The sequence below is a fragment of the Dreissena polymorpha genome, chromosome 12, assembly GCF_020536995.1.
Source record: "Dreissena polymorpha isolate Duluth1 chromosome 12, UMN_Dpol_1.0, whole genome shotgun sequence".
In the NCBI taxonomy this organism is placed as follows: Eukaryota; Metazoa; Mollusca; class Bivalvia; order Myida; family Dreissenidae; genus Dreissena; species Dreissena polymorpha.
Genome location: NC_068366.1, coordinates 61,144,311 through 61,156,701, shown reverse-complemented (window position 1 = coordinate 61,156,701; position 12,391 = coordinate 61,144,311). Strand labels below are relative to the sequence as shown.

General features: G+C 33.8%; 1 long non-coding RNA gene across 1 annotated transcript; it reads left to right on the top strand.

Annotated features, from left to right (window-relative positions):
• The first annotated feature begins 3,487 nt into the window (after positions 1-3,487).
• Positions 3,488-7,711, top strand: LOC127853463 (uncharacterized). Its single transcript, XR_008036620.1, has 4 exons — positions 3,488-4,005; positions 4,416-4,526; positions 5,083-5,169; positions 6,234-7,711. It is a non-coding gene; the product is annotated as an uncharacterized LOC127853463 (long non-coding RNA).
• The last annotated feature ends 4,680 nt before the right edge of the window (positions 7,712-12,391 follow it).

Genomic DNA, 12,391 nt, shown 5'->3' with positions numbered 1-12,391 from the left:
TTTAATTCAGTATTAATTGTAATTAGTGCGTATTTCAAATGTTTTCATTATAATATAGATGTCTTATGTAGATTGACTATAGCAGGAATCCTCTATACAAGCATTTGTTTTCACAAAATACGCCAGTACTTTCCAAAGATAATCCGTCTAAACCCATTGTAATAATTATTAAAAAATACTGGCTCTTAAACCAGCATGGTAACACATCCATAACAAATAATGTGTGCACTGCACATAACGTTTTAAGTGCGGTGTTTGTTAAAAGCCAGAGCGGCTTTACAAAATGTTTATATATTGAATTTCGAAACTTAATTTTTGCGACCTGTTTTAATATAAAATGTTAATACATGTAATTGTTATTTGAAAAACAAACATTAGCATGACGATACGATTAATATATATGGGAACAGTTATACCGCATGTTTATATTAGAAACGTCAAATTTTAAGTGCATAACACGTAGAATATAATATAAGCATACTCTATTTAATAGATTTGTGTTAATAATACTACCAGACAGCTGCTGTTAAAATAACGTACCTAATGAAGAGTTGCATTTGCCTCGTAGGTCGTTGGTCTTCCAACATGTGTTACTCTTCTATTGTATATCAGCCCGTGTAATTTGGACGCTAATTCCATTGTAACAGCTGATAAATACGATTAAATATGTTCATGGGATAAGTCTACTTAACAATTCTCTTCCGCCAATACAGTATAATGACATTTATAATGTTGACCTATTTATTCCAATTGGATTTTACTGGATTCTACTACATCAATGGTTTTGTTTAATCCATACCGACACTTTTGTTAAGTATCAGCAAAGTAAAGGTATTTCGCATCAGCATATATAAATAATTATAAATGATCCAAATGGAAACACCAGTGGAAATAAAGCTGTTATACGTCTATTTTAATTTTACCGGAACGATTTATTCTGTAAGATAGTGTTCACTCCAAATACAAGTAAATGCTTAGTATAACACTAAATTCGCAGTATATAAGCTCTGATAGGCACCTTACAAACGATTTTCATTGTAATATCATATTCTGTTTCTGGCAATTAAAACGGATTCTCACGACAACTTACTTTTGAAAATTATTGCCCTTCTATACAAAGACATATTCGTGTAATTTGCTGTCCTGAATCTTAATACATATCTAATATATTTTATGGTAAACATGTCCCTGCTCATTCACATATTTAAAGACAGATACTGATAAGACGTAGAAGTAATATTGGTACAACATGCTTATAAAGCATCGTTTTGTGTTTAAAGTGATTAAAGAGACAGTACGTTTTAAGGTTTCAATACTTGTATTAACGTAACAATATACAAGTACACAATAAACATACCCATATAAATAATAATATGCATACTGTTGATGAGTATTTCCATTAGATCGTTAAGGACAACTTTGAATGAAAAAATAGATGTTCACGAATTTTTCTTTTCAAAACCTATAGATTATAATACCTGTTATGGCTAAATTGTATGTTACACGGAACAGAAATAAAGTATGGGGAAAAGGACTCGTATATTATTGACACGCTAAATTATTCCTACGACTTCTATTTTGTTTTCAATAGATAACACCAAAGTTGTACATAGCAAACGCATTTTAATTTAATGTGCAATGTTATTAATTAAACGCATTACTGACCATATTATCAAAAATGCATGGACCCTTTAGGCCACAACAAATTGATTAAATGTTCGTCGGATTTGCCGCACCTAAAAATCTTAAAACTAAATAAAAATATTTTTATTTTTATTTCGCGCCCGCAGCAACAATTTTGCTCCGCATGTATTTGTTTACAGATTTAGTTTAATTTAGCCTACGTTTTTTACGACTTTTATAACGCTTTGCGCGATATGAGATTGGTTTATGGTAAAATAATGGCGGCGCTTGTCTGCATAGTCGTGTCGGCGAAAGCCACCAATGGTAATTCAATTTTTTCTCCTGCGGCAATGTGTCACCGGATTACGGATGATTTTAGCGATTTATTTATCGCAGCCGCATCATCATCCGGCCTAGAAATGTCGCCCGAATGCGTGAATTCTGTAAATATATCTGCAGTAAAGTTGGTAGTAGCGATAGAATAAAAATTTCGAACATCAACATGCAACTAAATGTCGCAGTAGAACTTGACAAAAAAGTGGTCGAATATACAATTAATTCTGCACGACTTCCATCAAAAAGTTCAAACTCCAATGCATTCACAGTTTTAATGAACAAGTCCAAGGTATACAGTATGCCCAAAAAATATGAAGTAAACACAAGCTCAAAAGTAAAGAAACTTTCTGGTCCACAACAACTGTACTGCGACTTGATTGATTGGGCCCAAAGTACTGGGTGTGGATGGTCATCTGATATTGTCGAGGACAGTGGAAAACAAGCCCCTACATCTCTAAGCAATGCCTTGTGGTAAGTAGATCACTGCCATGCAAGACTGAAAGATGCCGGTTGTCATGTTCCAACTGAATTAAACATATTTCAAAATTACAACAACTACAAATTACTTAGGCACAGACCACCTATTGTAAAGGCAGCCAGACTTGGCGAATTGGTTGGTGATCTATACTCCGCCCTTAGTTTGCCATCATTGAGTGATAAACGAAACACAGTGTTAGCCAAAATCATGGGTGAATTAGCAGAATCTCTAAAACAATACAAAGACAGACTTGAAAATGATAACCAAAAACACCAAAACATAAGTCATAAAAGAGAAACAGCTAACTGCGGTGACTCGAACTCGGTTTGCATAGATCCTGTAACACCGTCCAATGTTAAAGAAGAAAATAGTCATTTAAACGAGACAATAATGAAAACATCAGATTATACCTATGTGCACCTTGACAAGTTTTGTCCCAATAATCGTATTGAACGTCGCAAATTCATCAAAAACCTTCGTTTGTCCAAACCGATTATGTTGTATAGGGTTGCTTATGGAGGAAGCATAGGAACATTAAATTTCATTTGGAGTGTTCCAGTAGGTCAAACAGAAGACAAAACATCCCGCAACATGAAAGTTATCTCTCAAATTTCAGAAGATCTTCCGACGTTCTCAAGCAGGGCTATAAGACAAGAATTTATTGACAAGTTTATAAGTTATGTGAAATGCCCAAAGTCAGTCATTAGACACATGTATTTTAGCCTAACAGGGCATGAAGAAAGTGTCAATTCTTCCAGTGAAAAAGAAATTAATGAAAGGGTGTCGAAGATCATTGGAGCAGATGACTCTCAGTTATTGATTGATTTACGAGCAACTGGCACAGGCAAGCAATTTGTCTAGGTTATGGAAAGTTTAATTGTGTCGCTTTCTGAGAAAACTGGGCATAATGCATGTGCGTAAAGTGTCGTCCCAGATTAGCCTATGCAATCAGCACAGGCTAATCAGGACCGCCATTTTCCGCCTATACTGGATTTTTGCTAAGAAGAGACATTATTTAAACGTAAAATTCCATAAAAGCGGAAATTGTCGCCCCTGATTAGCCTGTGTGGACTGCACAGGCTAATCTGGGATGACAAATTATGCACAAGCATTATGTCCAGTTTTCTCAGAACAATACACAATTATTCAATTTTAAAAGTTAAATGTTTACCGGGTAACATTATTCATTTTTTTATTAAATATTGGATATTGTGAAGACTATGCTGTCTTATTAACAATATTAATGAAAACGTGTGTTTATTATATTTTATAATGAAAAATCAACCTATGTATAAAGATACATCTTGTTTAAAAAATGAAAAAAACAACAACATGTTTTTAATATGGAAGAGCGTCTATAAACATCAGTGTCCTTTCTTCTAAAGGATTTCTTTGAGAGGCATGCAGAATCCAGCCACTACTACTTCCAGTTAAAGAAGTGTTCATCCGATGAATGTGGCTACTGCTCAGTCAACCCAGTCCGAAATCAGGATGTTTTTGACCGCCTCAGGTTCCTCCCTGAACCAAAGCCGGACGAAAATGGTGAACACTACCTACCATTCAGTGAGGTATATTTATCGCATTTGTATTCAATTGTATGACATATTTATTGAATGGATGAAGTTGTGTAAATTACAAATATATTTTGGAAACTTACTTTGGCATTTGAAGGTTGTGTACCTGTGCAAATGGTCAATAGCTACATTTCAATTTCAATAATCAATTTACTCATGTTTACTTCATTGATCTGACAACATATTATGTTCTGCCTTTTGTTTAATAAAAAGGCATAAATATAATTAACAATATACCTTGTTGACATTTTAGTTAACTTAACTTGTCCAGCTGACATGTAGTTAATTTAATGATTTAAATGATAATGTGTGACTATTGTGTTTAGAAACTGGAATCAACATTTGAGATAAGATTTAAACATGCTAATTCAATTATATGAATTATAATAACATAATAATTCCAGTTGTTTGGGAAAGATCTGACCCGTGACAAGTACAGGCCCTCAACCAGACCATGTGGAACCTATGATGAGGAATTACAAAACCATGACAGAGAGAATCGAGAAATTTTGAGGGTAATGATGATTATAATATTTTAGAAGCTCGCAAATCACTTAACACTTAATTTCATGTTTATATTATTATATTTAGGTCAAACTGTCAAACCTCATTGTAAGGTCGCCGTGGAAAAGTGGATATGGTGTCCGCCTAGCGACCGAGAGGTCACGGGTTCGATCGCCATAGTAGTAGCGTGCTTTAGATCTCCACATAGACACCAAGTACTGGTTCTAGTCCCAGGAAAAGGACTCTAGAGCGTTTCAAAAAAGCCTAAGGCTTTCAATGCAATCGAGTTAAAATAAATAGGTTTAAACTAAACCTCATTGAATTACAACTGTGATATTAAAATAAAAATCAGAGAAATATTCATGTGCATTTTTGTTGCAGTATTAATCCGTTCCTTCTACCACCTGGCAATTGGCAACACCAAGAGAAAAAGTGATCATGTCAAAATGATGCTATCATGGTGCCAACATTTTTGCAGGCTGGAAAGTGAAGCGGGCATTTTGCCATAAAAAGCATTTTTAAAATATTTTTGCTTTCATTACACTATATCTTTCCATTTTGTTTTAGAATGATAAGCTTCGAGATGCTGTCCTTTGCGGAGAATGTAGCAGGCCAAGATGTGTCTTCAGTCCAAACAAGCTTGACCGACAACAGGTAAACGTTTTGTAAAAATACAATCTACAGCGTGTTTCAACATTATAGGATCATAACATGTTGGTTACATAATTTTTAAGAGTCTAAATTTACATTTAAACATCACAGTTATACACAGTGAGGCAGGATTATAAAAAGACACGTATTGATCCAATAAATTGATATGAATGAAACATATTTTTACAGATCAGAAAAAAGCTCTTTGGCTTGTTGGTTTGCAACTTAGAGCCCGAATATTTTTTGTTAATGTCTGATCAAACACGTTATGTGTTCATATATCACCAGATTGACATTGCAAAACATTGTTTTTTATTTCATACCATCAAAGGCCCATTCAAGATATAAATAGTTGTAAAACAAAAAATGATTTGGTAAATGATAATCTTAATATGAAGGAAATGCATTCGTTTTTGCTTTGATTTGAATAGGTTTCAAGTCTAATAATGCTGCAAACAGCAGTTTATTGGAGTCACTCTGTCGGTCAATCCTTCTGGCAATTTGTTTGCATGCGAATCACCATAAAGTGTAGATTAACATGACACAATTTTCACACATATTGATTCACTTATTCCTTAGTTACATGTATGTGCTCTTGAACTTAGCCAAGACATAGCTGCCATCAATTCCATGTCTATGAAGAGTCTTTGGAGAAGTATTACAGTAATAGAAATTTAGTAATATTCGAAATTTTACTAGCCTGAGTCAGAATTTTCGAGCGCAACCATTTGTGTACATTTTGTTCAAAATAAGAGACACATTTTTTATTATTATTTAATCCTTCGAATACATGGCAATTTTCTTCGTACTTTCATCTTTCTGAAAGTAAGCTTCTAATGGCAGTTGATTAAAGTTGCTCAAATTCTTTTTGGAAAAAAAATAGCGAAAATAAAATTAGAAATTGTTTAATATCTGTTTTTATGAATTTTACAAGCACTTCAGGCTGGTAAAATTGGGAATTTCTATAAGCCTGAAAAAAAGACCATACATTTGTTCTGTTTGGATAGGGCGAATAATGATGACTGTCAATTTTGTGAAATGCTCCATAACATTTCACTTCCTTGCAGGAGGAATTCTTGCGGAACATTTAGGCATGCCATTCGTATATCTGTGGAGATCAGTTGGAAGATGCACCTGACCTGTATGTTCGGAGATGCGTGACCTGCAGCTCTGAGGTGGAAACAGCTTATTACTCAGCCAAGTGTCGGCATTACCTTCCACCAGTGTGCATCCACTGTGGAACTCCTGACAGTGTGTTAGATGACAACGATGCATATGTTGCAGATTTGTATACAAAATATTCCATAGTCAGGCCAATTTGTGTGTCTTGTCGACATTCTGGAAAAGAGGAAAAAACATGAGGCGCCAAGAAGTTTGTAAAAAAACAAAAAGTCAAGTGAACTCATTCAAGCCTTCAAACGTTCCTACTTTGATTTGGTTTGTAAATGAGACCAAAGCAAAAGTATGTGTTTATGATGACCATCATCATCATGTTTATAAATGTTAACATTGTTTTGTGTTAAGATTAAAGTTGATACTAGTCATTTGTGATGGCACTGTTCTTGGAAAAGTATGTTTTATTGTAAATTGATGTGTTTTTTAAATAGTCATGCTAAATATTGTTATACTACTATTGTTATAAATATATATTATAGTACTAGTCATTTAATAAATATACTAGAACTGATACTAGTCTTTTTATGCCCCCGGTAGGGTGGCATATAGCAGTTGAACTGTCCGTCTGTCTGTCCGTCCGAAAACTTTAACATTGGCCATACTTTTTTCAATATTGAAGATAGCAACTTGATATTTGGCATGCATGTGTATCTCATGGAGCTTCACATTTTGAGTGGTGAAAGGTCAAGTTCATGTAAAAAAAAAATATATATATATTTTCAAAGCGGCGCAGTAGGGGGCATTGTGTTTCTGACAAACACATCTCTTGTTTGGCACTCAAATAAGGCAAATATATGTTACTGTGCTATGTTAAAATAAAGGGCTCCTACTAATCACATCTTTAAATAGTTTTGATTAAAAGGCATGTGTTTTATATTAAAATAAAAAACTTTAACTATTCATTTCTTATTGTTCTTTCATAAGGAAGTTATGTTTTTTTTTATACTTTACAAAACTTAAACTTCTCATTTCTAATTTTAACATTGCTAAACTAACCAAAGTAATGCATTTGAGTATAATGTATACTACTACATGTATAACCTATGATATTTAGAACTGATACAGATTCAAGATATTTCTTATGCTTGATGTTTAGCATATTATTTATTGTCATGTTATTTAACTTTCATTGACAGAAGACTGAGCTTCTTATATAACTTTGCTAGTGAAAAGTACAGTGTACCATGTTAACATTAAGTAGTCACTACCTGTTGTGAATAAGCAGAATAACTGTTGGAGAATATTTTGTTTATCATACTTTTACAAACATTGGACTAGAGTAAAACATAGTACTACTAAATGACCTTGTGTTTGTATTTTGAAGATATCATGCATTTATTTGGCAACAAATATCAATTTACAGAGACAATATATCTATTTTTTATTTTTCGCTCTTCGCTCGCCTGTGATTTTTTTATTAATAGAATAAAAATTAATTTATTTTTATTTCGCTCGCTCGCTCCATTTTTTTTGGCTAAAATCCGTAGAACAAATCATCAATTTGTTGTGGCCTTATAAAAATATATCAGATGAATAAAAAAAAAAAAAAGAATACGTTGCATAAAAATTCGTCAAACCGTTATTCTTTGTGTGTTCACCTTAAACCGAGTGTTAATTTACAAATATTAAACTTTGTATATGCTCATATACGATATGATAAACGAGAAATGTAAAATTAAAAAATATATATTATTAAATAAAAACTTATATTTAAACGAAATTAAACCGGTTTAACAAGACTCACATGTGTCGTTTCTCGGAGTATTCTTGGCATTCGGTAATAAAGCTAAAATGTAGACGTGAATGAAGTATGGTTGTAGTTGCTCCATTAATCTAAATCATATATGTCAAGTCAACTTCTAGCTCATTTACTTAATAGCTTAATGAGGAACATGCGCGGAATTAGCATAATTTTCAGATTCCGTGAAATCAAGTATATTCAGATTATGTCTATTTTCGGTAATTGGAATAGCAGATGTCATATATAGCAGTGTATTTAATAAATAACTGATGGTTGTCCATCTTTTAATTTGAGTTCCATTATATTTATATATAAGTTTATGCTTTCAAAAAGACCTCACTACAAATGCGAGAACGACACTCTAAAGAAAACGGAATTCAGATCCGTATTGACAGTCATTTAATAAAGGCAGACGCAGTTTTATAATCGCTTTGCTGGTAATAACAAACACACCTTTATCAATGGGTACCCAGAAAAAGTATGGCATGTAAGGTAGGTAGCCAAAAAGGCGATATATCGTGTTAAATATATCGTGCGTCGCCGCGACTGTCAAAAAAAAGATCAAGTATCGCCGCGACTGTCAAGAAAAATATCAAGTATCGCCGCGACTGTCAAGAAAAATATCAAGTATCGCTCCGTGTGTCTAGTGTCCCCCTTGATGAAAAGAAGTGCGAGATTATTGATGGCACTATTCGGAGTCCGTACTACTCATACATACATTGTTCAACACTATTTCATTTTGAAATTGGGAAAAGTTACACTTGGCACATTGCATTCTGAACATCCGATAACAGTCCACATTTAATCATGTAGGAATTATTGTCTTTTGAATAATATATTGGGTCTAATGTGTTTTGTTCCATTGTGACAGTCTGATGGAAGTCTCTTTGTTTCAGCGAACTTTGCATTCAACTCGGTTCTATCAGCATGTCTGCGATATACGTTCTTAAACCTGTTTCTTCAGCAACGAGATGATGTGCACACACCGGCAGTTCCGAGATGGCTTATGACCTCTGGGACTCTATGCTGTAAATTAGAATATACAAACCTAGTTTTTACATAATACTACTAAGTTCATGTTATTTATGTTTGTTAATTATAAAAAAAATCAACCATTTTCATGCATATATAGACAGTTTTATTTTGGGGGCACAATGGTGTTAATCCAAATAAATGACAGCATGCATTTGTGAGATGAATTATAACTAAATATATTCAATCGCCAATAATCCATAACAGTAGATTTGCATTATGCCTGTACTTGACTATTTCGAGAAAAAATAATGCAGCAGCAGTTTGAAATTTCTAAAAGTATTTCGTGTGGCTGCGTAGTTGGCAAATACAGACCGTAATGCCTTCAGGCAACAATCCTTCAAATTGAAATGTGTGATTACTTCAGAATGAAGTTGAAAGCAAAACAATAAACTATCCTACAGGAACAGAACTTTGACTTTTTCTATATTTTACTTCAATAAAAATAAGTGTGCGAAATATCCATAGCTCGTGCTCCACATCAAAGGGAACAACTGCTTCATTGCCTTCAACGCATCCACCAGGCTTTTACACTAATGAGCAATCCATGTTTTTAGCTAATCCTGCTTACATCCATACCATTGAAACGTGTGAGGTTGTCATTATAGTATTTACTATATTTCAATAACATTGATTCAAGTATGGGGTTTTTCCTAAAACTTCAGTCAGGTTACATTTACATAAATGAATTTTAATTGCTGAAAGATCTTACATTAAACAAGAACGTTAAGCACATATTTACATTAATAATCTGTTAAATTGCTTCAAATAAGTACACACCGATTGTGTGTCGTAAACTATGCTAAGACTTTGTAAATTCAGTATTATATGGGTAACACTAAATGAATAAACTAGGTAGTCAAATAGTAATATTAAATTGTTAAAAAATTAATAATAGTACAGTGTAACTACAATGCCACATGAATCAATTTCATCATCGGGCATCTGACTGGGTTCCATGACACTGGATGCAGCCAATACAGTCCTTTAGTTCGTCCTTAACTCATGGCTCACATAAGTCTGAGGTGACCTGTTAAAAAAGGTAAAAGTAGAAGGTTGTCATATTGTGGTTAGTTTTTCATCAATAAAAAATCGTTTTATTAATGCTGAAGAAATGTCTTTATGTCTGACCTGTGCACACAAGCAGGTTTCATCCTACAAGGCTGTCTGTAAATCGTATATATATTCGTTTCACTTTAAATTAATAATGTAATATTTATGCAACCTCACAAGCAGAAGAAACAGGTTCTTGAAGTAAATAGTGAAATTGTTACCATCATTGTTTGTCAAAAAATAGAAAGAAACTCTTAAAACATGTTGAATGATATTTTGGGATATTAAAATTTTTAAATACACTTAAATAAAATTAGAAAAATAACAACTCCTATTATGCCAGACGTCGAGAGCTACAAATCGAATAAGCCGGATATCCAGATTCGTAAAAATCTGTAGCTTTTGTATCCAGCAATTGATCAATTGATATAACCTGATGAATCTCCTTAACATTGCCTGTTTCTTTACTCACAAATTCTGCCTAACTGACGCCTGGTGTTTGTGAACGTTTTCAGAAATTTCATCAAATGATAATTCGAGCTGATAACCTCTTAAGACATGTAAAATGTTATCGTAAATGTATTTAATTATGATTAGGACACAATTTGCATGTCAATGGGAGCTGCAAGTTCTTCATCACCAAAATCAGCTACACGGCTTGCAGGCTTATACTTAAAAAAGCACCATTTTCATAACTAAGTTTCACATGGTCTTTGTTTTTTCTCGATTTTCAGCATCTTTTCTACCATTCCATTCTCAGCTTCTTGCAAATGGTATGCACTTGTCTTAGGATTGTTAGCATAGGTACATTTCATGTAACTAGTAACTGAATATTGGTGCTTTGGACTGTCTCCGTGTATATTACGACCCCTTGATCGATTCAAACCCCACATGTAAACACGCTGAGTCTGTTGACACATCTTTCGCAGGCAAAAATATGGCCACTCTCGCTAGCGCTTTAGTACATCAATTATTGATATTTTGGTTCGTATTTGAGACAAACATTCCTCCTATTATAAAGTAAACTGAAATTGACTGATTGAAATTATATTTGCAGATGTTTTATGACTGCACTACGTTCTTAATTGTTCGTTGAGTCATTTTCCTGAACATCTTAATCGGTAACCTTTGATTAAATAATCTGATGGACGCAAGGTGGATTCAGGAATGGGCAGAATCTGTGGTTTTCGCATAATTTCACAATGTGTTATGTATGGATCAGATTCACTTGGATATGTTTAATTGGGTCTTGAAACAGCTTCCTTTTATTTCTGGTTCTCGTTGGTTGTATAAAAGCCATATTTTTGTGTTCATTTGTATTTCATTATAAACGATAAATTTAGAACATTAATCATATTAGCCTGTGAGTTTCGTGCTTCTGTATTTTAACCGAAAAAACAAAAAGCTATCAGAATCTGGACTTAAATAAATAACTTTCACAGTGCGACTAATCTAGATTGTGTAAAAATACGTGGCACCCATGACAACCTCGTTTTAACAACGTTAGTTTGAACAACTAAGCACAGAAATACACGATGTTACCTCATTTGTTTTCAGTGTTATCTTAAACAATCGACAATATAAATCAAACATAATACATTAAACATATTAACCTGTGTCTCCTCGTTACCACACAGTCAAATAACGATCGATCATTTACTTTCTGTCGCTTATTTAACGACATTTATAGTATGTGATATTGCGCGACAATTATAGATAACGCGACAGTGAATCGTCGCGAGTAAACTCCCTTACCATGAGAAAACAAGAGTATGTATATGGCGGCTTCTATGGCGCACCAAAGGGGTCGAAACTTTAACTTCTGCTCGAGCAGCATTTAAATGCTGCTCGAGCAGCATATTGCTGCTCGAGCACCAATTTACTGGTCGAACAGCATTTAAATGCTGCTCGAGCAGCAAAATTCCTGCTCGAGCAGCAATATGCTGCTCGAGCAGCATTTATTTTTAGAATAAGCCATTGAACCCGTCAGCCAATCAAATTTGAGCTTACAAACGGACGACATTAGCTATCTCTACGGAAACGAAATAGACCGGTGAAGCGTCAATATTGTCAGATCGTGAGATCTGACGATTTTCACAGTACCCTCGTGATATTGCTCCGATCAGTTGCCGTGAAAAATGTGAGATTGATGAAAAATAATATTTAACGCATTGTTGTTTCAATTCAACTTAATTTCGCGTTTTAACAGCTCGCAGTTATTTT